The sequence below is a fragment of the Pan troglodytes genome, chromosome 3, assembly GCF_028858775.2.
Source record: "Pan troglodytes isolate AG18354 chromosome 3, NHGRI_mPanTro3-v2.0_pri, whole genome shotgun sequence".
Classification (NCBI taxonomy): Eukaryota; Metazoa; Chordata; class Mammalia; order Primates; family Hominidae; genus Pan; species Pan troglodytes.
In genome coordinates this window covers 94,203,983-94,231,716 of record NC_072401.2, presented here as the reverse complement: position 1 = coordinate 94,231,716, position 27,734 = coordinate 94,203,983, and the positions used below count along the sequence as shown (strand labels likewise).

General features: G+C 34.8%; 1 protein-coding gene and 1 pseudogene across 3 annotated transcripts in view; one reads left to right on the top strand and one right to left on the bottom strand.

Annotated features, from left to right (window-relative positions):
- GRID2 (glutamate ionotropic receptor delta type subunit 2) overlaps positions 1–27,734 on the bottom strand; it is a 1,611,884-nt gene that overhangs the window by 939,933 nt on the left and 644,217 nt on the right.
- On the top strand, positions 15,748–16,770 carry LOC129143844 (small ribosomal subunit protein RACK1-like; annotated as a pseudogene).

Here is a 27,734-nt window from a genome sequence, read left to right as displayed (position 1 = left end):
AGTTATTTTTTCAAGATTACATTTGATAATAGAAATGTACATGCAAGCTTGTTCAGCCTTTTTGTTTCAAATTATAGCAGACACAGAGGTAAAACATTTCAATTTAATATTCGTTAGTCAAATGGATTACTAACATTCATCTTGATGTGTATTTATGTTTGGGGTTACTTGATTTGCTAAAAGCTAGGAATACTGTATATAGTACAGAGAACTTGCATCCATATTGCAAAATCAGAATCAATTATCTCAAGTGTAGACTATTATCATAAAAAAGATGTTTCATGCTCGCAAAAACACACATCACTCCCATCTGGTAAATGGTAACTACTAAAATATTTATAAATATTATATCAAAATTCACATGTCACACATGGTAGTGATATTCAATTTTTATGTCTCCCAGTTAAAAGCCATTATGTATTGTATAATACACAGTCACCCATTTGTGTATCTAACAGAAAAATAAATGATTTTCTTAATATCTCCACAGGGATTACTTTCTAATCCTGCTGTGCAAATAATGTCAATATTAATATTGAAGGAGGTAAAACACCATGGCTTTCTGAAGTTTGTTTGCATTTGTTTTCGATAATGTAATAGAACAAATTGTTTCTAGATGAGTTTAGGTTCATAATTGCTGATCTCATTTTTTTTAAACATTATTTGAATTGAATGCTTGGTTACTGTGTAGCACTTAGATATCTCTCCTAGGAATAAAGCTTATAGTCAAGTGACATATGTAAAAGGAGACATTTGCCATAAAGACTTTGAACAAGGACTTGAATTCGCGGCTCAAACATAAATCATACATTGTTTAACCACAATTAGGTTGTTGTTAATTTATGATAGAGCATGTATTTGCGTGCAATTAAATATGTGATGAGAATAAATAGATCCTAGTCCAAATCCAATTACTTTTTACCAAGTAAAACATGGAAAAGTACAGTATAATAGTATATTAGTATGCCACACCCCTTCTCAAATTAACTTCTGATTATAAAAGAAGTGTTGAAATACCTTTGGCCATTTCTGAACACCAAAAACATTTTTTCTTGGAATTTCATAGTTTTCGTTTTATTTAGACAGAAATTTAGAACATAAAATGTTAACCACTGAATATTTTTTCAAGGTTACATTTGATGAGTAAAAATGTACATGGACTTTTTTTTTTTTTTAACCTGAAGCGTACAAATACAGGCTATGTCTAGAGTGGAATCACACACTGAATACAGTTTTCCCCAATTTTTTTGAAGGTAGTATTGAAACGGACCCAATAGTTTCACGGAGACTTGTTCTTGGGTAAACATAGAAATGGACCCTTCTGGTCTTAAAGCTTGAAACTTGTATTTGTTTTATTTGAGTTCCTTTCTCAGGAAAGGATCCCCAGGCCTCTTAAAAAGTATCAAAGAACTGAAACTCAGCAGATCATTTCATCCAGACAATGAAACACCAGGCCCCTCGTCCATCAGGATTGTTTCGTTACCATTCAGAGTTCCTGCTTTCTACATTTCTTCCCTGCTATAGAAACTCCTAATTTTAGTCATTCAGGGAGATGGATTTGAGTCTGAGCTCCCATCTCCTCGACTGAAGCACTTCCTTGGCAATACTCTCACAGTCTCAGTCATTGGCCTTCTGTGCAGCCAGCAGCAGGACCTAGACTGAACCCTTGGTGTTTTGATGACCCTGTGTCTTCCATTTTAAAATTTCCTCAAGCAATCTTCCCTTGAAGATTTCGATTTTCTTTTGAAGAAGATTTGTGCTTTACTGTTTCAAAGATTCCTCTTCTATTCCCCCACCTATTAGATTATTACATTATATTTCCTTTACTATGGGACTATTTTGTAGTCTATGTGGTTTACCAAATACTAAACTAAGTCAATTAAGTGCATTTATATGGTCTATTTTAAATTAACATTTGTGTGTGTGTGTGTGTCTTTAATTATGTTTACTAGGCTAGGGCCATCTTTCTACTCAGCCTACATGCTCTAATATCTCCTACACCAAAATCCTTTTCCTTGATATTTCTGCCTCCTTACATTTTCCTAAAGTAGAAATGGACATGAAAATTATTTGTAAACTATAATATATAACAATGCAAATATTTTCTGGTTTTTTTTTGGTTATTACTTATTCATTCAAATATGTATTAAGCGGCTGCTATTTGCCATGTACCATCCAAGTGGTTCCCAAACTGTGTTCATCAAATCCATTCAGCTTGTCATATGAGGTCAAAACTATTTTCTTAATAATACTAAGATGCTATTTGCCTTTTTCATTCTCATTCATGATTAAACAGTGGAGTTTTGAACATTAGCTCTGATGGCTAATGGAATGTGTGCTAGTATATTTCTTAATTTTAATTTTTCAGCTTTAGTTTCCACTGTGCTAAAAATCAATAGCTATAATCCGCATACACCAGAAGCCAGCAAACATTTTCTGTAAAGGACAAGATTGTAAATAGTTTAGGCTTGGCCAACCATATGATCTCTGTCACTACTCAATTCTGTCGTTACAGTGAGAAAACAGCTATAGATGATACAAAAATAAATGGCAGTAGCTCTGTTCCAAAAAAAGCTATTTACAAAAAGAAGATACTGGTTGTATTTGACTTGCAGGCTACACTTTGCTGACCTCTGATATAAATGAAAGCTCTTTTGGTTCTCAATATTTTTTAAGAATATAAAGGGTCTCTGACACCAAGAAATACAGAAACTACCATAGAAATATTCCACAATCAAATTAAGCCTGTGATCTGCTGTCAAGGAGTTGTCTAGAGGGAAATTTGGACACAATATATTGGGATTCCTGTTATATGGACAAAGTGAAAGACAATATGAAGTGTGAAGGGGAGTGTATACACTCATTACCATTAAAACAATTTTTTAAGGTTTATATGTATGCATACATTTGTGTATGTAAATTTTAGGAAATGTAGGGAAGGAAATTGTCACAGGCTTTTATCTAATTATTCTCAAATGTTAGTGGCTTCAGAATCACCTGGGGGTAAGAACTGGCATGGGGGGTGGTCCCATATTAAAAATTCTTCTTATGTCTGGCATTAGGCTACAGCCTATGAAATCTGCCTTGTCAACAGGACCTCATACAATTCTGATGTAGAAGGCAGTAGGTAAAACTAATGTACAGCCTCATACGTATGAGAAACAGCATAAGCATTATCTGTAGAATTTCCTGAACCAGAACTTCCTCTGTACTAGATAGACAGACAGATAGATAATATAAACAATTATAAACATTTTTATAATATTCTTACATGCCTCTCTACCTACCGCTAGCTACTTTTAGCCTATCTGACTTTATTATTCAATGTCTTTATTCTCTTACGCAGCCTCCAAAAATAATTAATGTATGCATAGAATGCTTAGATTATCTTCCTCCTTCCTACCTTTGTTTTGACACTTTGAGATACTTTCCCTACCCTCAACCTCATCTTCATTTGTTACCTTTTTCTTTTTACCTCTTTCAGCTGCTTGTTGTATTTTTTATTATTCTCAACCCTTGTTTTGTCTCTTTACAGTAAATTTTACTTTACATTGAGCACTGCCATATCATATTAAAATTTTGTGATTCTTTGACTTATTTAAAATAAGTTCTCAGAAAAGTAAATCTGTTTCAATCTTTGTTGTATTACAGAGTTTCTGATACTATGTAGGTATTCAACCCATGCTAACTGAATTGAGGAAACAGGGTCTCATCATACATTTCCAAGGCAAACTAACAGGGCAGTTTCACTTGATACATTATCAAGAGCTGTGTTTTATTAAATCTCATTCCCAGAACATTCTGCACATGTCTTTTCACGCTTTCTCATCCCTTATTCTCCATCCCCATCACAAACACTACACAGACCTAAATAAGTATTACAGGCCTCATTAGGATAAAAATGCAGTGTCCAGAAATCACACAAAGAAATATTAGTACTTCCCAACCTACCTATAGCCAAGTAGTTCTCTAAAGCCTTTTCTACATTTGAAATAATGTGTTTAGTTATTGAAAATCATTTGCTTAATGTCCCTCTTCTCTGATGCAGTATAAGCTGCTTGAGGGTATAAACTGTGTCTGTCTTATTCATTACCATACCCCAGTAATGCAGTGCTTGGCTCATAAAAGACGTTTGCATACTGCCTGATTAAACGACAAAAATTCACAATCCCTCATTTCTCCATCTCATAAAAGGACTAATCTTTATGCTAGAATGTGGAGATCACCTATAGACAATATTCCACTGTTATAATGCCAAATGACAACAACACATAAGGCTTAAATGAATACAAAGCAAAATGAAAATAGAAACATTTAAACTCTTTATGGTGAAAAATGGTTTTATTATCTTTGCCTGAGATATGAAATGAAATTCCTTAGACAAAAGAAAATATATGAAATAAAAATCAAAAGAGAACCTCCCATATTGTTGAAGGAAATATTGATGATATTCATTGGAATGGCAATAGCTTTTGACACAGTACTAGCATTTGTTTCTTACATTGCAATATAAATATAAAGGTTCAGGGGAAATCCTTTAAGTTGACACTGACAAGGAAAAAATATTCTCTTAACCAACTTTAAGTAGATATTACTCTATCATAACTGACAGTTTCAAATCAATGCTGCTAAAAAAATGAATTTGGGACCTAACTTATTTGACATGAATCTATCTGATTTCAACAGGTATCTGTAAAAACATCCTTTAAAAAAGCAGTTAGTTTTCCATGTCATGATGGCTGCTCCTGAAGAAGTTAAAATGTGCTGGTGTTGGCTCAGGAGTGATCGTCACCCACAGGAAATTAACTGGAGGAAGATTCTAGGAGGCTCAGTGCTATGCAGGAGCCTGTTACCACAGCCACCAATAAGCTAACAGTGGAAGTTGCTGCCTAAAACTATTCTTTTTAACATCCAAGATTTTGAAAATAGTTCATCCTTTCACTATGCTATTAATAAAAAGTCATAATACAATTTTGTTCTCAATTTATCTAATATTTTAGGGTATGGTAGATAATGGCAGTCCTTTAGAATTGGTTATCCTTTTATTCTTCATCTGTAGCTGTTTATGTGATGGTAAAAACTTGCTCATGTTAGGTAGGGCATATATGATTACTTCTTCTGTCTGAATAAGAATATTTTAAGTCATTTGTTACAGAGAAAGAAAGATCATCAAGTGTCATTCCTGAGCTATAGGGCAACATGAAGTAATTTGCTGAATTGTTTATTAACATTATTGCCACTGTTATGACTGGATGAAAGAACAGATACTCATTCCTGACAGCCCTTGATGGGGTTTATGGATGAAGTACATGTGTCAATACATCCCAGAGTCTTGTATAACTTTAGACTCTACTGTTCTTTATCACAACCTGACTTGTATTAACCAATATTTATGGAAAACTACTTAGAGTCCATGTCAGATGATTTTATTACAGACTTCCCCCGCTCCTCTGGAAGTATGTTGACAGTCTACATCATGCCCTTGACTTCAACTCAATCATTAAGAGCTATGGAAAGTTATCCTGCATTGCTGTGGCTCCTGTTAGTATTGTTCATGCTGTGTTGAATTACCTTTATGCTTCTGGCTTGCACTAGCGTATACTTTAAGAAACAACTGTTGGACATGCCTTATTAAATTTATTCTAGGGATTTTGTAAACATAACATCTACCATATCTTTCAATATACCTTTTAAAGTCAGTTTATATTGACATTTCCCTACGACCTAATTAACGTCTTATTTCTTATGAACACTATGAATACTGTAATTGATAAAAGTGAGTTCATTACTATATCCACTTGGATGCATAGAGAAAAAGTGCAGGCAAATAATAGGACTAAATAGATTTCATTTTTATTTTATATTATTATTATTATTGTGACAGAGTCTCTGTCGTCCAGGCTGGAGTGCAGTGGCATGATCTCGGCTCACTGCAACCTCCACCTCCTGGGTTCAAGAGATTCTCTGGCCAGGTGTGGTGCTTCACCCTTGTGATCCCAGCACTTTGGGAGGTCAAGGGGGGTGGATCACCTGAGGTCGGGATTTTGAGACCAGCCTGGCCAACATGGTGAAACCCTGTCTCTACTAAAATTACACAAATTAGTCAGGCGTGGTGGTGGGCGCCTGTAATCCCAGGTACTCTGGAGGCCGAGGCAGGAGAATAGCTTGAACCCGGGAGGCGGAGGTTGCGGTGAGCCAAGATTGCGTCACTGCACTGCAGCCTGGGTGACAGAATGAAACTCTGTCTCAAAAAACAAACCAAAATAAAACAAACAAAAACAACAAAAAAAGATATTCTCCTGCCTCAGCCTCCCAAGTAGCTGGGATTACAGGCAGGTATCACCACATTTGGCTAATTTTATTTTTTATTTTTTTAATTTTCAGTAAAGATGGTGTTTCATCTTGGTGGCCAGGCTGGTCTCCAACTCCTGGCCTCAAGTGATCAGCCCGCCTTGGCCTCATAAAGTGCTGGGATTACAGGCGTGAGCCACCATGCCCGGTCTCATTTTTATTTACTAATCTTTCCTTTTTTTTTATCTTCATAAGTTGATATTTGTATTCTCTTAATACCTTACTTATTTTATATATTTACATATAAAGCATGTTAATAGAATTTGTGGCCAATATTAATAGGTATTACATCCTTTTTATACACTAATCATTGCTGAAACAGTCTTTTATGCACTATATCATTAATCATCAGAGCCATGTCAAGATGTAGGTAGCAGTTATGTTCTATTTACTTTCTTATTTTGGGGGGTTTATTTATATAGTTGTATAATTTACTTATTTATATAGCAAGATGGGGTCTTGCTCTGTCTCCCAGTGTAGAGTATAGTGGCATGATCTCAGCTCACTGCAGCCTCAACCTCCATGGCTTAAGTGATCCTCCTCTCTCAGCCTCTCAAGTAGCTAGGACTAACTAAGGCATGTACCACCACCCCCAGCTAAATTTACTTTAATTTTTTGTAGAGACAGCATCTCCTTACATTGTCCAGGCTGTTCACAAATTCCAGTGCTCAAATGATCCTCCTGCCCCAGCTTCCCAAAGTACTGGGATTACAGGCATGAGCCACCATGCCTGGAATCATTTTATAGATAAGGAAAATAAGCTTTCTGCCAGTTAACTTGCTCAAAGCCATGCAGGTTTGAAAAAAAAAATGAAATTGGCATTTGAATCCAGGTTTCTCTGACTACAGAGTAAAAGTGTTTAACTTTATACTACAGCTGGATCTCCAATCATTTAGCTCACATTTTTGTTGAGTTGTACATTACCTTTTTAATCTCATTGTCATTTGGCATCTCTCAGACCAGCCACTAGTAATTAGGGGAGCAGCTCTTTGGTTTTCTGTGAAGCATACTCACTCATATTCTGAAAAGTCATTCACAATCCTTTGGTTCTTTGGTAAATTTCTATTGCTTTCTTTCACAGTGATATAAAAGAATAGACATAAAATGATGATATTCATTTTACATGGTCTATTTTTTGTTACATGGAATGCAAGTTAAAATTCAGAGTGGGAAAAAATGCTAGAATCTTCTTATATAGTAACAATTTAAAAACTGTCTCTCTCCTTCCCCTAGTCCCTTCTGTTTCTCAATATCCCAAGGTATATCAGTTTAAATGTCAGGCAATATGGCATTGAAACTATTGTCCTTTCAGTGGCACTAGAAGATAATGACAGCTTAACCATTCTATCTCCTCCTGAGAAAGACATAGGCAGCCTTGAATGGCTGTCTGAGAGAAGGGTTAGATGACTGCTCTATGATATGTTCTGTAACTACACAATGAATTATTGCAATACCCAGATACTTAAGTGGAATAGCTTTGTTTTCCTCTTAAAGTGATGAAGACTGTAGACCTAGGGAGAATAAGTATTTTTGCTTTAGTTTAAATAAGAGTGTAATAAAACCATAAAATTAGAAAGAAAACAACTTAAAGAATAAAACTATGAAGAATCTCTTAGTAAACTCAACAGAACTTATTTCTTGGCATCTGCCCATAGCAGTCTGTGCTGAGAACAGTTATTTAACTTATGACTGTTTAAAGATATTTTTAAATGAGAAATAAAAAATGTGTTTTGATAAAGTTGGATTATTAATACTAAAATAATAATAATAGTATGCTTAAATAAGGAAATTATTCACGATAAAATAAAAAATATCTAGAAGACAGTGAATACCTTGGAACATAAAGCAAAGTGGTATCATAATGAATGATTAATGCCATAATGATGTTGGTATGTTGGTATGGTTTATGCACCACAAAACGTAGGCTTAGCTCAGTTCACTTTTTAGAGAACATAGAAATATTTTGAAGTAAGACATAAGGAGTCTTTCAGAATAAAAAAAAAATGTAAATCCCAGTTGTCCTACTTACTGCATGATCTTGGAGAAATAATTTATTGTTCTTAGCCTCAGTTCATTTTCTGTTCTTAAAAGTAACTGGACACTGTTTTGAGAATTATATTAGAAAATATGGGAGTGTTTATGAGTCCCAGGCTTGCTGTAGGTGTTTCCTCAGTGCTAGTTTTGCTTTTTTTTTTTTCAATTTTATTTTAAGCGCTGGAATACATATGTAGAATGTTCAGATTTGTTGCATAGGTATATATGTGTCACGGTAGTTTGCTGTACCTATTAAACCATCTTCCAGCTTTTCAGCCCCACATGCATTAGGTATTTCTACTAATGCTCTCACTCCCCTTGTCCCCACCCCTGACAGGCCCTCGTGTGTGATGTTCCCCTCCTTGTGTCCATATGTTCTTATTGTTCAACTCCAACTTATCAGTGCGAACATGTGGTGTTTGGTTTTCCATTGCTGTGTTAGTTTGCTGAGAATGATGGTTTCCAGCTTCATCCATGTCCCTGCAAAGGACATGAACTCATTCTTTCTTATGCCTGCATAGTATTCCATGGTGTATATGTGCCACATTTTCTTTGTCCAGTCTATCATTGATGGACATTTGGGTTGGTTCCAAGTCTTTGCAATTGTAAATAGTGCTGCAATAAACATATGTGTGCATATGTCTTTATAGAATGATTTATAATCCTTTGGGTATATACCCAGTAATGGGATTGCTGGGTCAAATGGTATTTGGTTCTAGATCCTTCAGAAATTGCCATACTGCCTTCCACAATGGTTCAACTAATTTACACTCCCACCAACAGTGTAAAGGCGTTCCTATTTCTCAACATCCTCCCCAGCATCTGTTGTTTCCTGACTTTTAAATGATTGCCATTCTAACTGGCATGAGATGGTATCCTGTTGTGGTTTTGATTTGCATTTCTCCAATGACCAGTGATGATGACCTTTTTTGCATATGTGTGTTGGCCCCATAAATGTCTTCTGACAAAAACAAGCAATGAGGAAAGGATTCCCTATTTAATAAATGGTGCTGGGAAAACTGGCTAGCCATATGCAGAAAACAGAAAACTGGATCCCTTCCTTACACCTTATACAAAAATTAACTCAAGATCGATTAAAGACTTAAATGTAAAACCTAAAACTATAAAAACCCTAGAAGAAAACCTAGACAACACCATTCAGGACATTGGTATGGGCAAAGACTTCATGACTAAAACACCAAAAGCAATTGCAACAAAAGCCAAAATTGACAAATGGGATCTAATTAAACTAAAGAGCTTCTGCACAGCAAAAGAAACTATCATCAGAGTGAACAGGCAACCTACAGGATGGGAGAAAATTTTTGCAATCTATCCATCTGACAAAGGTCTAATATCCAGAAGCTACAAGGAACTTAAACAAATTTACAAGAAAAAAACAAACAACTCCATCAAAAAGTGGGTGAAGAATATGTACAGACACTTGTTTGCCTTCTTTTAGTTACTTATACCTGTTTCAACATGTACTAAAATAGAGCATAAAAAAAGCTAACAAATTTTTGAAAAACAATGTTTTTCAGTGTTGATTAACATTACCAAAATCACACAAGAGAAAAAGAAAAAAATGTAAAACTTCATTAATTGAGTTAATTGGGGTGAGGAAGTTATCATCTGTAATTAGTTAAAAGTCAGAAATGTAGGGCATTTATAACCAAATATGAATGTATTTCCTTCAGGGCTATAAAGCAATATAAACCAGTTATTAAACAATGTTGCCAAAGAATGATTCTGACAAATCTACTTTAATGAAGAGATAAGAAACACATAATTAGCACACTATTCTATACAAGTGCTCTAGTAGACTGCTTAGACCAAGTTGTTTTCTTAAATAAGTTAAGCAGTTTCATCTTAAGTCCCTACCTAATCCAATTAAAACTATTAATTTACTAATTCTAACAAAGGTAATTTTTGTCTATCTATCAAGTGCAAATCTATTCGCAGATTTCTACAATAAAGTCATTATGAATTCTGAATAAATTTAACTTAATAAACTTTGGTTGCCAGTGACTGGTAGAAGAGTCAAAGTGGACCTGGGAACTAAAATCAGTATAGTCCTATTTTGATTTTAGCAACTCAAATGTAATCGGCTTTGGTTTTATTTAGGTAACAATCCTTGACCAATATTACCAATTACTTGAGGAGTTGTAGGGGAATACAGTTTCTCAGACTTTTTAGTTGGAGATTGAAGTCAAGAAAGCCTAGCAGGAAGTTCCTGCAACTGAATCTGCAATAGGAATTCTTACATATCTATTAATCTGATCATTTGTGGAGATATATTTTGACATTCTCAACATTAACTATCAAGTTAACTATCAAAATTGGTTACTTAGCTATAGATTCATACCAAACAAATGACTTGACAGCATATTCCTGCAAGTTTAAAAAAGAAAGAAAACTGTCAGCAATATAACAAGCTCTATGTTAAATAATTTGAAACATAAAATAGCAAACTAGATTTATTTTAGCTAAAAGGAAAGTGCTTATATGCATCTCTTCATATATCATTCATTCATTAATTCATTTTTTTATTCGTTGAGCATTTACACTGCTTTGTACCCTCTTAAGGGCATCAGATGCAACAATTAAGTGTGAGTCACTGCCATGAAATGGCTTCTCTGAAATATTGGTGTCTTGGCTGGAGAAAAAAAATCATATTTAAGTTAATATGATTAAAAGCTATTTAGCATTTAAACAAAACCCAGTAGTGTGAAGACACTACCAGGATGGTAGAACATCGGGTCTTGACGGGGCTGGGAGGTGTTAAACACATAAATGTTTTAACAAATAAAGACAGAAGGGACATAGTAACAAAAATTGACTCCCTCCTTTTTTTTTTTCTTTTTTTAATCGCAGGATCCCTTTACATTGCTAAAAAGTATTGAGTTCTCCAAAGAGTTTTTGTTTATGTGGATTATACCTGTTGATGTTTATTGCACCCAAAATTAACCTGATAATTTCCAATATATATGCTTTTTCATTCATTAATAATAAATTCATTAAACGTTAATATAACTAACAAATATTTTTTGGATAAATATAAATGGTTTTAAATAAAATAGAATAGTTTAATTGCCTAACACTTGCAAATCCCTTGGTATTTGACTTAATAGAGGATAAGTGGATTCTTTTATCTGATTTTCTACTCAATTTGTTAAGAAACATGAATTGAAATATGAGGAAGGCCCAGCTTTATACAGGAATGTAACTGGAGGGGAGAAGAGTATTTCAACAGCCTTCCCATATAATTTTGGATATTTTTGATGAAACATAAAAACTCCTATCTCAGTTAGAATATGGAACCTAAAACATATCAATGAACTCTTCTCAATGAACTCATAGTATCCCAAGGCCACACCATGAGAACACTTGGATATAAAGGAAATAACATTAGATCAATCAAACCAATTACCAGTCTATAAAATCAGATTGCCTAAGTCTTTCTAATTGTTATATGAAAAACTCATGTTGTAATACTTGACATTTTAAATCAGCTGATTTGCAAATCAATATAAGGTTTTGTACAAAAGTACTAAATTAATTTAAATATGTTGGTTATTTTATACAGATAATTATAAATTGTCACATTCAAAGCTAGAATAATGTAATGCAAGTAGTCTAGTAAGCTTAACTGCTATGATTCATGCATTTGACAAATATCTATCAAGAGCCTTCTAAGTCCTAGGTACTATTATGGATACTGGACATGCAGTATGGAACAAAACTGGCAAAAATCACTTCTTTTTGGAACTTACATTCCAGTGGGAATAACAGACCACAAATGAGATAATTAATTAAAAAATGAAACATGTTATACAGAAGTACTGTGGACAAATATAGAGCAGGAAGGAAGATAGAAAATATGGTGTGTTAGGGATTGCTGGTTGGAACGTCATTAGATGGTGCATCCAGGAAAAGCCTCAATGAGAGAGGAAGATTAATGTAAAGAGCAAAAGAGTCTTAGGAATCAATCCATGAAGCTATCAGGGAAAAGAGTTTTCAAGGCAGAGGATAGCAAGTGCAAAGACCCTAAGTTGGATGCATACCTTGTCTGTTTAAATAAAATGGACAAAGAGAAATAAGTAGGAGTGAGTTCAGAGAAGGTAGGAGGAAAGGAGGAGACAGAACAAGGGCAGATTACATGGGATTTCTAGCTCTGAAAAAGGACTTTGGCATTTACTCTGAATGAAACAGAAAACTACTGAGAATTTTGAGCAGAAGGGTGACAAGATGCCACTTGTGTTTTAACAGGATCACTCTGGCTGCTGTACTGAGTACTCACTGAAGGAGTGCCAAGTTGGAACACTCAGGATACTTTCAGCTACAAGTAGCAATATATCAAACCAAAAGTGGCTTAAGCAGTTAGGACATTTAATATTTCTCCTAACATGGGCTCCAGAAAATGAATTAAGTAGTTCCCCAGTGTTGCTAAGAACATGAAGACTGTTTCCTTTTTTGCTGATGGCACAATGTCCAGGTGTCTATTGAACATTCCTTCAGGCCTGCATATGGGCTGCCTTGGCTCCTTGCATTACATGCTATTTTGACAACATGGTTTCTTTTGGGGGCAGAGGTGGCTCTCATTTATATGGGAATAATATGCAACCTAGCTTACTAAAATATCTACCTTTAAATACCCATATGTGAATGGGAACAGTATGACCAAGACTGGTTTTAGCCTTTCTTGTGTCATGTCACATAGCAAATAATGATAGAGGTATGAGATGTTGGAGCAAACAGACAAGACTGCAGAAGCCTGGAGGTGTTCTGTTCATGGCATTTGGCCATGTTAAGACTTACTTCGCTGTCATGACAGCTGAAGAATCAATGTCTCAGCATATTTGTAACCCTCCTCGGTGCCATAGCACACCTGATAAGCAGAGCTGCTGCATATGTTCATGTAACTTGGTACTTGGCCAAGAGTTTTAGTAGGGGCTGAAGTTCAGTCTGGATTCTTCTCAACAGACTGTGAGCCCCAATGGAAGGTGAATTTTTTTCTGTTCATCATCCTTGAGTTCATAGGATGATTTTTTATTGTAATTTGCGCAAAGGTTCTCTTTAGGCTAGTTGTACCCTGGTTTACTACTGGTTTTTCATCCCTGGGCATAATACATGAACTAAATCAGAAGAAGAGGTGGACGATTGTTTGCAGAGTATCTAAGTGTCTGTCATGGAAATATTTCTTAAATGGGCAGATATATGTTAGTACTTTTAAAAAAATTTTTATTTATGTATTTTTAATTATACTTTAAGTTCTGGGATACATGTTAATACCTTTTTATTAAGAAATTTGTGGATATGAAAAATAAATTGTGGATTATAAACTTTCATATATTTATCTGGTTATCATATCATTATTGCTATAGCATCAATGTGTTTAAGAGTTTTTCTAACAACCTATTTTGATTATTTTATTAATTACAAAGGAGCACTTCATGGGTTTTCCTAAAAAACAATATCTAAAGGTAAAGTTTTATGTTTATAGAGGCAATTTAAAGTTAATTTCTTAGTCAATCCAAATTCGTAATATTATTTATACAGTAGTTTATGAGTAGATACATCAGCAATTAACATAAACTAAAAGAGTAAACTTGTTACACATAAATGCAAGGGGAATGGACTGATAAGAGACAAAGGCAGAGCTTTGAGGTGGGTCTGATAATTATAATTTTCTTTAGTTTTTTAAAAGAGCAATTAATGGCTTTCAACTGTTATTAAATTTTGAAATAAATAATAAGTTTATTTTCAGAAACATGTTAATAATTAATCTATTATTTTGAGAATATAAAACGCTAGCCATGAAACTAGCACCCAAGACAGAAGTATTTTCTTAGCAAAAAAGGGTGTCACAGGTACCAGGGAATAGCTGGCAAAAACTGCTAGAAACAAACAAACAAAAGAAATGGGGAAAAAATCATAGCTACTACACAGCAGAGACTTAAACATTTGGAGATAATAAAAAAGATCATATATTTTTCAAATACACAAGTAATGATAAATTTTAATAACCTCCAACAAATATAAGAACCTAATGATATTTTATGGATTCTATTTAAAAAGGAAGAGAACCTCAGCCTAAGCAGGCAAAAATGCCTTTATCTACGTCTTTCTTAGCCTACAGGTCTAACTCCTAACATTCCTGTTCACCTGGCCTAACCTTCATTATCTAGCTCAGACATTTCAGAGATGTTTCACTTCATCCTATCTCCCCTGAATTACCAGCCAGATTGAAGATCCCTTTGTATTAGATATTATCCATAATATTAGTTATTAGGCAACCCCATAGACACCATCCCTGTTCCTACTACCACCAGTCCCTATTATAAATTTCATTGTCAACACTGGAAGGAATTACTGATGGGATTCAGAGTATTCTGGAGTCATCACAAAGAGTTCGACCTGTCAGGCACTGGGGTGGACAATGCACACTGCTAGGAAAATAGTCACATCCTTCTTTTATTTTGTGGCCATTTTTGTATCCATGGTAAGATAAATAAACAAAAGGGCTTAGAAGGAATTTCAGAGTTTATCAGATTAGCACCTCTTTACCAAACAACTAATTTATCTTATTACTGACACACTAAAATTAATCATAACTTAAGGAAGATGTAAGATTTTTTTTATTGTGCGATGATCTGCATACATTTTTAATCTAGAACTTTTCAGTGATTGTTTCTAATAAATATAAATACTATTCAGTTGACAAGAAGATGGATTGGAGTTTTCTAGTCAAACAGACCCGTGTTGCCATCCAGGTTCCAACCTTTCTTCCTGTGTGACTATAGACAGCATAATTTGCTTCCCTGAGCTGATTTCTCTCATGTCACCTATTATGGATTCAATAAGTTATTAATGTCCTTTAACAAATTTAGCAAATATCAATAGATCAATCATGTACAGGGTGCTAGGGATTGGCAGCAAATAAGAGATAAGCTCTGTATATTTTAAATATAAAAGGCTGCTTTTTTCATTACTTATATATTGTCAAAAATTCTGCCATGAAATGTTCATAGTTCCTAATTTTAATCCTTGTACCAATTGGCAATAGACAACTTCTTTTCTCCATATATATGTGACTCATAAAGGGCAAAGGGCAAACAATTCAACCAGCTCCAAGATACTTTTGTACATAATTACCTTCTCCAATATTGCCCTTCACATAGACTCTAAATTAGTGAAACTATTCCATCCTATGCCTATATTTTGTATTCTTCATGTATTAAAATTTCCCTGCTTGGCTTACTTTTTTGTGGCAGGGCTGTGGCAGGACTGGCTGTGGTGTTTGTCCCTCTGGTCTCTCTGAGTGGCATCGTCATTGCTGCAGTGACACCTGACCTCACCACCACCATGACAGAGCAGATGACCCTTTGTGACACTCTTGAAGGCCACAATACCTGAGTAACCAGATCGCTAGTGCCCTGGACATGATACAGTCCACCTCTTGAGACAAAATCATCATCATGTGGACATTGAACAGGGATGAAACCAACTATGGCATCCCACAGCATGCCCTGGAGGGTCATTCCCACTTTGTCTATGACAAAATCATCTCTTCAGGTGGCCACTTTTTCCTCTCAGGCTCCTGAGATGGAAACCTGTGCTTCTGGGATCTGACAAAGGGCATCACTATGAGATGATCTGTAGGCCATACCAAGGACATGTTGAGTGTGGCCTTCTCCATTGACAACCTGTAGATTGTCTCTAGATCCTGAGATAAAACCGTCTAGTTATGGTTATAACCCTGAGTATATACAAATACACTGTCCAGGTGGAGAGCCACTCAGAGTAGGTGTCTTATGTCCACTTCTCACCTAACGGCAGCAACACTATCACCTCTGTAGCTGGGACAAGCTGGTCAAGGTACGGAATCTGGCTAACTGCAAGCTGAAGATGAACCACTTTGGCCACACAGCCCATCTGAACACTGTGACTGTCTCTCCAGATGGATCCCTCTGTGCTTCTGGAGGCAATGCTGGCCATGCCATGCCATGCCATGCGACCTCAACAAAGGCAAGCACCTTGATATGCTATATGGTGGGAATATCATCAATGCCCTGTGCTTTAGCCTCAACTGCTACTGGTTCTAAGCTACCACAGGCCTCAGCATCAACATCTGGGACTTACAAGGCAAGACCACCATAGAAATTAAGCAAGAAGTTATCGGAATCTGCAGCAAGGCAGAGACTCCCCATTGCACCTCTCTGGTCTGCTGATGGCCAGACTGCTGGCTACATAGACAATCTGGTGCAAGTGTGGCAGGTGGCCATCAGCACCTGCTAGATATTTATGGCAGAACTTTAGGTTTCTTTCAACTGACTTTCTGATTTAAAACAAAAAATCTTCCTACTTTAATCATTATTAACTTCCCCAGCAGTGAAACATAAAGAGATGGGGAGAAAGTATTTAAGTGGCTGTTCATATTATGAAACACAGTTTTTGCTTGAGTTGCCGGACTGCTTAGCTTGAGGACAAGTTGGAAATGGAAAAAGGAATCACTGCCTTTTGGTCTTGCTATGTGTGTTTTATTATGATTGAGAGAATATTACTTAAAATAGCTTTTATGGTGCCTTATTGAGGGGGTGGGCTATATGCAGGCAGATTCCAACACAATTTGTAAGTTGATCACAGTAGAATGATCTGGTTTTCTTGTATTACATTAATGAATGTGGAATGCTTGTAGAATCAAAAATATTATTTTAAATTTCTGTTTATGTAACTCCAGGGTATTAACTGAAATCAAGATCAATTACCTAGTAATATGGTCAAATTTAAATCTTAAACACTTTTGAGAAACTTAAAAAACACAAACAGCTACAAAAATACTGTAACAAATTCTTACATAGAATCCATGATTATCAATAGAAACATCTCATCATTTTAACTTTATCTATGAAATAAATTAAGCATGACAGATAAGGTTGTCAACCATTTTGTTCTCTCTTCTAATCCCATTCCCTCATTGCCAGAGGCGCTGACCATCCTAATTTTGGTGTGCTTCTTAATGTCGCATTTTGCTCCACATATTTTTGTATTGGAATTATTTACAAGAAGCACTCATTACTTTAGAAATAAACAAAATTTTATGAAATATCTGGCCTAAATTATGTTGAATTAAGCCAGTTAAACATATCAATTCAAAATATCTACTTTTGGAGTATACCTAAATTTCAAATTGGCTATATATATGGTTATTTAAATGTATCAATTTCTTTATCACTGTGTTAAGTAAAAATCACAATATTTATGCATACTTCCGTGTATAAGTTGTTTATAATTAGCTGTTTTATCTTAAGTATATATATTAGAGAAGATGATTATAGTATTGCTTCTAGGTTATTTTGTTAATTTGAAAATCAGATTAGATTTTTAGACATCTAATTTGATATTATACTGATACAAGAGAATAGGAATTTTGTACAATTTAAGATTATTAATTATAACAGGATAATTTTAATAGATATTGATTTCCATAAAAATTGAACCTGAAATTAATAGAATGTTGAAGATACTTGTATATACATCACTGTTGCCTGAAATATCAACCGTAGTACAAAACATGCATTCTAAATAGAACTGAAGAAGTTTATCTGCTGAAACGAGACTGCAGAAGACATTATGCCACCTGCTATTTCCAGGGTATTTATAGGATTCTGACATTCTCTAAGCTAAACACTTTCTATAAAGTTCATTGCAGCCAAGACTACTCACTTCTAGTAAGTACCATAAGCAAACCAGAGGTTGCATAGTGCTGTTTTCTTTCTTTGTTTTCATTTGCTGCTAACAGTGTTTTGAGTCATTCTGACTTTGGTAGAGTTAACTCTGCCTGTTTGATATTTTGAGAATTTTTAGGTTTCTGCTATCTTAACTGTTTCTCTGACTTTCAGCTTAAATCTAAAGGCATTAGAGTGCCCTTTAGAATCCCTAAGATCTACTCACACCGAGTTCATAGCATTGCACTGGTCCTTTTGCCTACATATTAATTCTTAGTTTCTAGACTTTCAACATATTCCAAATAAGTATGTGTGTCATAAAAGAAGCATTACATTCAAAGTTAGAAGGGAAGGATTCTTGTCATAGCCCTCTCCCCTAAAAACCAATAAACTTTATAAAACTCATTAATTCCCATGTCTCAGGGCTGTGGGCAGAACCAAATGAGAACTGAATGTGAAAGTCTTTTAATATGCAAAGCAGAGTATCTTATGTTGTCATTTGTCAGTTCTAGATTGTTTCAAGACAGTGTCTTTGAAAAATGAGATTGTAAATGGTACTACGCAATTGGTAGTTAACTCATCGAAATTCTACTCATCTGAAAAATATCTGATGCTTAGTAAAAGAAAGCACATTATAATTCTCACTATTATTCACATATTATCAAAACAAGACAGACTTTTATCATTTCTCTTCATTATGGAGTACTAATAATTTATAAGCTTATTGCAACTAAAACTGCTTAATACCAAAGATTACTTAACTGCAAACAAGATATGAAAAGAAAAAAATATTTTAAGCATCTGAGCAAAAAATATATCTCTAATTTGTTTTTGTCATCTATGCTGTCGTAGTAATATCCTTTCCTGCAGTTGGTAGTCAAATATTTCCACAACATAGTCCTATTATCATTTTTCAAATTTATTTTGTTTTTTTAAATAGTAAGAATGACCATTAATTAAACTGACTCCAAATACTAAGTATTTTGCATGCTTTAGTTTATCCCCATCTTACAGGAAAATAGAGATTTCAAGAAGTTTAGTAACTAGCCCAAGATCACATAGTTACTGAGTGAGGCTGTTTGGGTTTTATCCTGCCCATGTGATTCTAATATTCCTTTTTAAACCCTATTCACTCTTCATGGCGCCCCCATACATGTGCCCTTCATTTTAGTCCAGTGGTTCTCAGTACTGGCTGCACATTAGAATCACTCAGGAGCTTAAAAACTTCTGATGCCAGGACCCCTCTCTCAGCAATTGGGGTTGAATTTGTCTGTGGTGGAGATTTGTGATGATGTCTGAGCATAAGTTTTAAAACCTCCCATGGGTGACTGTGATGTATAAACAGCACTGAGAATCTCAGATTTGGCCAAAATTATCCACTTTCTAGATAATTCTTTGAATGATAGTATGCTTTCCTATTGCCGTAACATTTGCTCATGCTCATGCTGGGAGTAAAGTTGCCTAGTTTATAAAACAAGGGCTTTGGTGTAGGATAGAAATAAATAGTTCTGATTCAGAGCCCATTACTAACCTATCACAGCATTCAGGTATATACAGTGAGAATGAAGCTCTTGCAACATAAGCTTCTTCATAAATATTTAAAAATGAGAAAAATTATATGCTATAGAATTATTGTGAAGGGTATATCAAGCAGATAAATTACAGATACAATTATATAATTTGGGCTTCAAGATATTATTCATGTAGAAAACATGCTTCAAATAAGTATTGCAAAAGGGTAGTTGTCCATAGGCAGAAATTCATTGAGTATATTCATATGCGTCTGATATAACCTTCATGTTTGCCTCACACACCCAGAAGAGACATGAAGTATGAAAGAGCACTTCCAGAGGGGCTGCTCTGGGTGAGGTAAGAGATTTCAATGGTATAGCGACTCATCAAGTTAATATAAGAAAGGTTCCTCTGACTTCCTCATATATTTGCCACTTGCCCATTTACTTAAAACTAAATTGAACAGCTAATAAGTTTGTGAGCAAGATCATTTCCAAGCAATACACCAAATCAGACTGTTAACTGTCCATTAGTATAGGCAAAATAGCTCTTATTAAGTTGGGCCTTCGTTTGTAATGCCTTTTCTCATTCTACCTCCACCTGTCAAAATTCTCCATCATTATCTTTCAACACCCATCTCAAATGCCGTTTTTCTTTTTTAATGTTTCCTGAATACAAAGATAATAGCTAACGACACTTTTAGTCTCTCTTGTATGGGTGAAGTTGAATACAAAAAAAAAGAAGGAATCTGTATTATTCATTCATTCATTCAAATGTAATTTATTGAGAACTAACTATACACTGGGCAAGAGGTTATGATTTTTAAAATACTGTTATTCTGCTTATCAGTTTATAGTTAAGTGGGAATAACAGACATAAAGTTCACAGTTGAAGTTTAGTGTGACACCTTAGATAATGTGACACCTGAGATAACAGAAACAGTTGTGGATATAGTGATAACACAAAAGACAACATGATTATCAATATCTCATATGTAGATGTGTCACAAAAGGTTTCACACAGATGAATATGATTGAGGTCAGTTTTGCAGCATCTTTTGGATAACATAGTTTTTAGCGGCAAACATAACATTGGCCTGACTCTACCACTTATAATTCTGTAAACTTGGACGTGAAATAAAACTTCTCTGTATCTGTTTCCTCACTAAATTGCCATAGAACTTACATTAAATAATATGTGTAAAAAAATTGGCAAGCCTGGGCGCAAGGGCTCACACCTATAATCTCAACACTTTGAGAGGCCAAGGGAGAGGATCACTTGGGCCAAGGAGTTTGAGACTAGCATAGGCAATATAGTGAGACACCATCTCTCCAAAAAAAAAAAAAAAAAAAGCCGAATATCTAACAACATAAGGTAAGAAGCCATCAACAAATCCCAGTAGTGTTGATACAAATCAATTAAACATTATTATAATGGCATTCCAGATAATATATAAGATTTGAAAAAATAAGGAAGCATAAAAAACAATCTCAAGGAATTGTCAGCAATTCTCATAAAATTAAGCATTAGATGTTTATGAGGAGATATGGCCTTATGAGAGATATGGCTAGACAGGTAGGTTACGACTAGAACTTAAAGGTTTTGGTAAGGTCATCCTATGGATAAAGTCATGTCATCTAGGATAAGTATAAACTTTATCCTGAAGGCAATAGGAGTAAGGTGTATTGAGAGAATGGCATTAAAAGTTTTGTAGAGAGGAATAATATGATCCAATTATAATTTTTTAAACCCACAGCAATGTAGCTGATAAAAGCGGGGATAAAATGCAGTGAAAAACTAAATGAATTAAGCCAAATAAGAAAAAATATATAGAATTGCTGATATTTACAGTTAAAGAAAATTTTAAGGGTGAATATGCGGAAGGAAACATACTAAATTGAATTTTAAAAGACAGATTGAACATGACTTAGTGGCCAACTGGATGTGAATGTGAGTAGTGTAGGGTTAATGGTGACTCCTGGGTCCCTGAATTGTGTAACTAGGTGAAGGTCATTGAAGGTTTTAACCATCCAAGATGGTTAAAACATGGGACTAGATTTTAAAGATAGTAGATGAAGTTCTAAGGTACATGAAGGGCAGCTAGGTAGTTATGTACAAAGTAAACCTTAGAAGAGAGAGAAGAATTGCAGATACATGCACACTATATCCCTGTTTTTAAATTTAACAGTTTTTATTTATTGTAAAGTTATTTCTCCTCAATTTTCAATACAGCAGAGCTTTGTAAGTTGTTAATGAGTTTAATCTTTTACTAAATCCACAAAAACTCTTTCATAAACTAGTACTATTAGAATCCCCATTTTCCAGAAGAGTTATGTAAACTTTAAACAGTGAATGAAAAGGTAGAATTTGAATCTAGACCACATGAATCAAATGCCAGAACTCTTTTAGTAGCAAATATTTACGCATCATTTCTTAGAAAATACTTAAGATATTTGTAATTTTTGTAATTTTAGCATACTTAACCTTCATTTGCAAACACTCCTCCCTTCTCCTTGTGGAAACCTTTACCAAACTCTGACATTTATTTTGCCTGGCTATATAACAGACAATCAGTATACATAAACCTGAAAACAAGGAAACATTCATTAATGTATGAGCAATAATAAGGTTTTAACGTGAATAAATTTGAAGACAAATGGGTTAAAGTACCTTAGGCATAAATGGGTTAAGGTACATCTTTAGTAAAATGTACTTTTTTTTTTTTTTTGGTGAGACAGATTTACTCTTGTTGCCCAGTCTGGAGTGCAATGGTGCGATTTCAGCTCACCACATACTCCGCCTCCCAGGTTCAAGTGATTCTCCTGCCTCAGCCTCCCAAGTAGCTGGGATTGCAGGCATGTGCCACCACACCCGGCTAATTTTGTATTTTTAGTAGAGATGGGGTTTCACCGTGTTGCCTAGGCTGATCTCGAACTCCGGACCTCAGGTGATCCACCTGCCTTGGCCTCCCAAAGTGCTGGGATTACAGGCATGAGCCACCATGCTTGGCCAGTAAAACGTACTTTTAAAAACAATATTGCTCTTTTGTTTGTGAGGGGTTTTTTTTTTGGTTGGTCGTTTTTTTGGCTTTTTGTTTTTTCTTTTTTTTCTTTTTTTTTTTTTTTGAGACAGGGTCTTGCACTGTCACCTTGGCTGGAGTACAGTGATATGGTCACGGCTCACTGCAGCCTCCTGGACTCAGGTGATCTTTCCACCTCAGCCTCCTAAGTAGCTGGGACTACAGGTACACACCACAATGCCCAGTTAGTTTTTATTTATTTATTTATTTTGTAGAGATGAAGTATCATCATGTTGCCCAGGCTGGTACTGAACTCCTTTGCTCAAGCAATCCCCCTGCCTCAGCCTCCCAAAGTATTGAGATTACAGGCATGAGCCACTACACCCAGCCCCAATGTTATCCTTTAAGTATAATAAGATTATAACATTTCAGAAATCAACATGTGTTAGTACAATATTTTATAACATTCAAAGATGGAAACTAAAGTAAATTTCCTATACCTACCTTTATTTAAATTAATAGGAAAATCAATGTGTGGCATAATCCTTTCAAAGGTAGAAACTTATATTTTTAACTAGTTGATACCAAGACTTGTCATTTGTCTTTCTGATGTTTAAAGTAGCTACCTTCTAGCTTTCAGCAAACCCATTTTATTAATTTTCAAATTGGCCACTCATAAATCAAATATTGACTTTATATACACCCATATATGCCCACACATGCTCATACACTTACTAAGCACAATAATGTGCACTTATGTAACACAGTTATCTTTAATGCTTAGGATATATCTTGTGCACATAAAATGTCAAAGTTTATATCATATTAATAAGAATATGATGGAGAAATATAGTAATATTTATTTGAGATTTTTAAAAAATCCTGGGCACAAAAGGAATGTTAAGAATGTATTTCTATCTTGTAAGAAATTCTGATTTGTTCAAAGAGTCAATAAACAAGTATATTGTGCCAATTATGAATACATTGATTATCACATCCAAATCCACCCCCTATTGCCTGCTCTACAATAATGGAGATGGGTTTGATAAATATTTCTCCCTTGTGAACTTGCACATTTTGAGCTCTGTCAGTACATGACATTGGAGGGACACTAGAGGGAGAAAGGTTTCTCTTTCTGGTCCTAGTGTGCTCCTCTGAGCATACAGCTTCTTTAATACCTGGCTCCTATAGCACATGGTGGCTAGAAGCACCCACTCTGTCTGATGGCTTTTCAGTGAGTTCCGAAGCCCAGCACTTCCTGTGGATGGCATCTTCCACACCCCCTTAAGTTGCTTTGCATTAACTTTCAGTGTGCAGTCTCCTTGTGGATAGCATTTTCCATTACCCTCTCAGATAGCATAGCAGTGAAGTGTTGCCAATGAGGCACCTCTACGAAGATGGCACCCCTTAGATGGCTTTGAAGAGGAGTGCTGCTGGTTAGGATCCTCCCTATGGGTGACTTATTTGGAATCCCAGAGGAAAGCATTTCCAACAAGTCCTGCTGTTCCAGCACCTCAGCAATTTGTCCACCAGCCAGTGAGCCACAGGCATGTCCTCACAAATAAAGTTTGGATATCAGCCTTGCAGGGGATGAAGAGGTTCTTTTTGGGTACCTCTCAGCTTCAGAGGCAATGGTTTCTCCTTATAATTATTATTACTATATTCTTTAGACTCCTCTTTAGTTATTACTAGCTAATCTTCCATTACATAAATACTGTATTATATCTACTTATTCTTTATGTTAAACTTTCTCCAAATTACTGTGTGGGTTCTATCTGTTGGTAGGCCTCTGACTACCACATACATCAAAAGTAAAATAAGATCCAATCCAAGGATCAAGTCACAATAATACAAGACACAAATACAAAATGTGCCCACTCCCTCCATGGCATAAAAGAAATAGCAAGTGCTGCAACAGAAAATGAAAGTATCAATAAAATGCTTCATGGACTTTGGGTTAGATCTCCAAGGATAGAGGACATTTTTTTTCAGATAGAGAAGAATAGGGAAGACTTTCTGTGAATGCCTTAACAAAGGAACTCTGCTTACATTGTTAGGGAATCAATGAGTAGGAACAGAGAACTGGCAGGGTAAATGTAGAAGATTAATTAGGCTAGAAATATATGGTAAGATCAGATCCAAAGAATCTTTCAATGCGATGTTAAGGATTTTGCACATATTATATAGACACTGGTAAGCTAAACAGATTTTCACCTCAAAATACGTTTCCTTTAGAAACTCAGTTTTATATTAGATACTTTATCTGTGGACACTGACTTATAATATGGTTCTGCCTGATTCTAAAATGAAATCATATGCTTACATCTTAAAAAGTGTGTGTGAGTATATGTGTGTGTGTGTGCGTGCGTGTGTGTGTACTGAAGTTAAATGAAGAATTCTGATAAATCTGCATGGATATAAATATGTATTCAAAAGCAAAACAGCTGAAATAACTTGTCAGAGATGCCAGATACTAAGAGCATTATTTGTATTATGAATATTTCAATTTTGGTAGGTGTTATGAATTGAATGTTTGTATATCCAAAAAATTTTATATGTGAAATCAAATCCCCACAGCATATGGAGTTAGGGTCTTTGGGAGATAATTAAGTAGAACCTATTAATGAAATTAAGTGCCTGTATAGCTTGCTCTCTTTCTGCTGTGTGAGGATATAAGTTGGTTGTTTGCAACAAGGAAGAGGGCTTGAACCAGAACCTGACCATGCTGACGTTCTGATCTCAGATGTCTAGCCTTCAGAATTGTTAGACATAAATGTCTGTTGTTTAAGCATCCCAGTCTATGGTAATTTGCTATAGCAGCCTAAATTGACCAAAACAGTGGGTGACCAGGAAATATATTTCTATCATAATTTCCTTCACAGTCCATATTGTAAACATCAGTTATAGTTTAAGAACTGCAGGGCATAAAGATTTGACATTTCAAGATAGAGTCTGAAGGAAATCTAAAGGTATATACACATATCTTAAAAAGCCACAAGTAAAAGTGCACATTATTCACTATCCAGAGGAACAGAATTGAGTCCTGGATACTATCAAAGTCATAAAATGACATAAAATGGATATTACCTAGGGGTTTAGATAATGCATTCTTTTCCCATTTTGTTAAGCTCTGAGTGAGACTGAACTGTCAGACACCTGTCAAGTAGAAGGAAACTTCAAGCAACACCTTCAAGAAGTAGCAAATTAAGTATCTGTCAATGAGTTGTTGGACTGAATGGGAATGTCAAACATGCCAGAATTATAGACACTTTCTGTATCAAGTTGCAAGATTATTTATAAAGAGTTGTATACCTGTACAGCATAAATCAGTTTTTCATTCATCTGATGCTAGTGATCTTATCATCACTATTTATAATTCAGCTTGGATAAGAAAACAAAAATCACCATATAAAGTTGCTTTATTAAAACAGGGGTATTATGCTAAATTAATTATTGGTATTTAATTACTACATTTAAAATCACAGTGGTAATAGTGTAATGAAAATATACATGTAAAATTTGCATTTATATGATTTATGGTTTCATTCAGGTGTTGATTCTAATTTTTAAATCCAAATACATTTCCATTTTCTCAGGGAAGAGAGTTCCTATCACCAAAAACACCCTCCTCCAATGGAAAGAATGTTTTGATTAAATCTGTTTCACTCTTTTTTATTTATCCGATTTGGCAGATCATTTTCACCGCTTAAGAATGTTTTTATAATCTATATTACAACATTAAATCAGAGTGATTTATTTTTAAATGTCTAAACTGACATATATCTCACTCACAGATAATAAACATCCACTTACCTTTCTTGGGAAAATGCTGATATTCATATATTAAAGATCTTCACATATTTATTTGAAAGTCAGAGTTCCTAATAAGCTATTGCTAAAAACAATGTTCATTCACGTTCACATAAAGGTTGTACAGATTTTCTAAGGTGAAGCCTTTTTGGCACATGTTATTTTTAATATATGGAATATTGTAGGGAGCAAACAAATGGAGTTTACTTATACAAAATGCCTATTCTCAAGACTTAAAAATTTGGTAGATGATCCTTACTGGTACTGCCTTTCAGATGACTGAATGTGACAGTCTCTAATTACAGATAAGTACATCTTTAAAATTGAATCTAAGCATAAAGAAGTACATCACGATTTTGAATTATTTGATTACCTCTTTGCTACTTTTAAATTGTTAACAGACATTTGTTCAATGATATTCACATTGTTAAATATGTCTCCCATTTTCATATGATTTTACTTTAATTGTCGACTGTTTATATTTTACTCACAATAAAATTATATTATAAAATGCAATTACTTTAACTGGCATAAGTTCCTGAGGAAAAATATCATATAGGTCAATTTTCTTGACTCATTATTCAGCCATCAATACAATCCTGGACCTCTAGTGAAAACCACAAAACTGAGTCAATTTGTTTTTGAGAAATACTAGGATATTTGGAATCATTTAGGTAAATTTGGGGGTTAATGACTAATTTGATATACATTTCAGTTTATCTCAGTGAATAGACAATAACAAAAATAATGTCCTCCCTCACATTTTGTTTTAATGCATGCAAAACAGACAAAATACAAAAGAAATAGTAAAGAAAGCAATTTTACAGATAATACTGAAAATATTAAGAAAATTTGCGTATGAAATATACGAAAACACGGAATTTTCCTTTTCCAGTGCATATACACTGGTGTCAGAGTAAAAAAGGTATGGATATGTTTTACTGTTATTTAAAAGAAAAATTATAGTATAAAACTACATTTTTAGTTAGAAAATTATACTTTTTATTTCAAGGATTTCAGGGACAGTTGCATACTGCAAAAAGATATTTTTGGATTAAGTACCTAAATGCTCTAAGATTTATCTTAGATATGGTACCAGGTGAACTAAAAATCTTGATTCTAGGCCAGGCACAGCAGTTCATGCCTGTAGTTCCAGCACTTTGGAAGGCCGAGGCAGGTGGACTGCTTGAGGCCAGGAGTTTGAGACCAACCTGGCCAACATGGTGAAACTTCATCTCTACTAAAAGTACAAAAATTGCGTGGTGGTGTGCACCTGTAGTCCC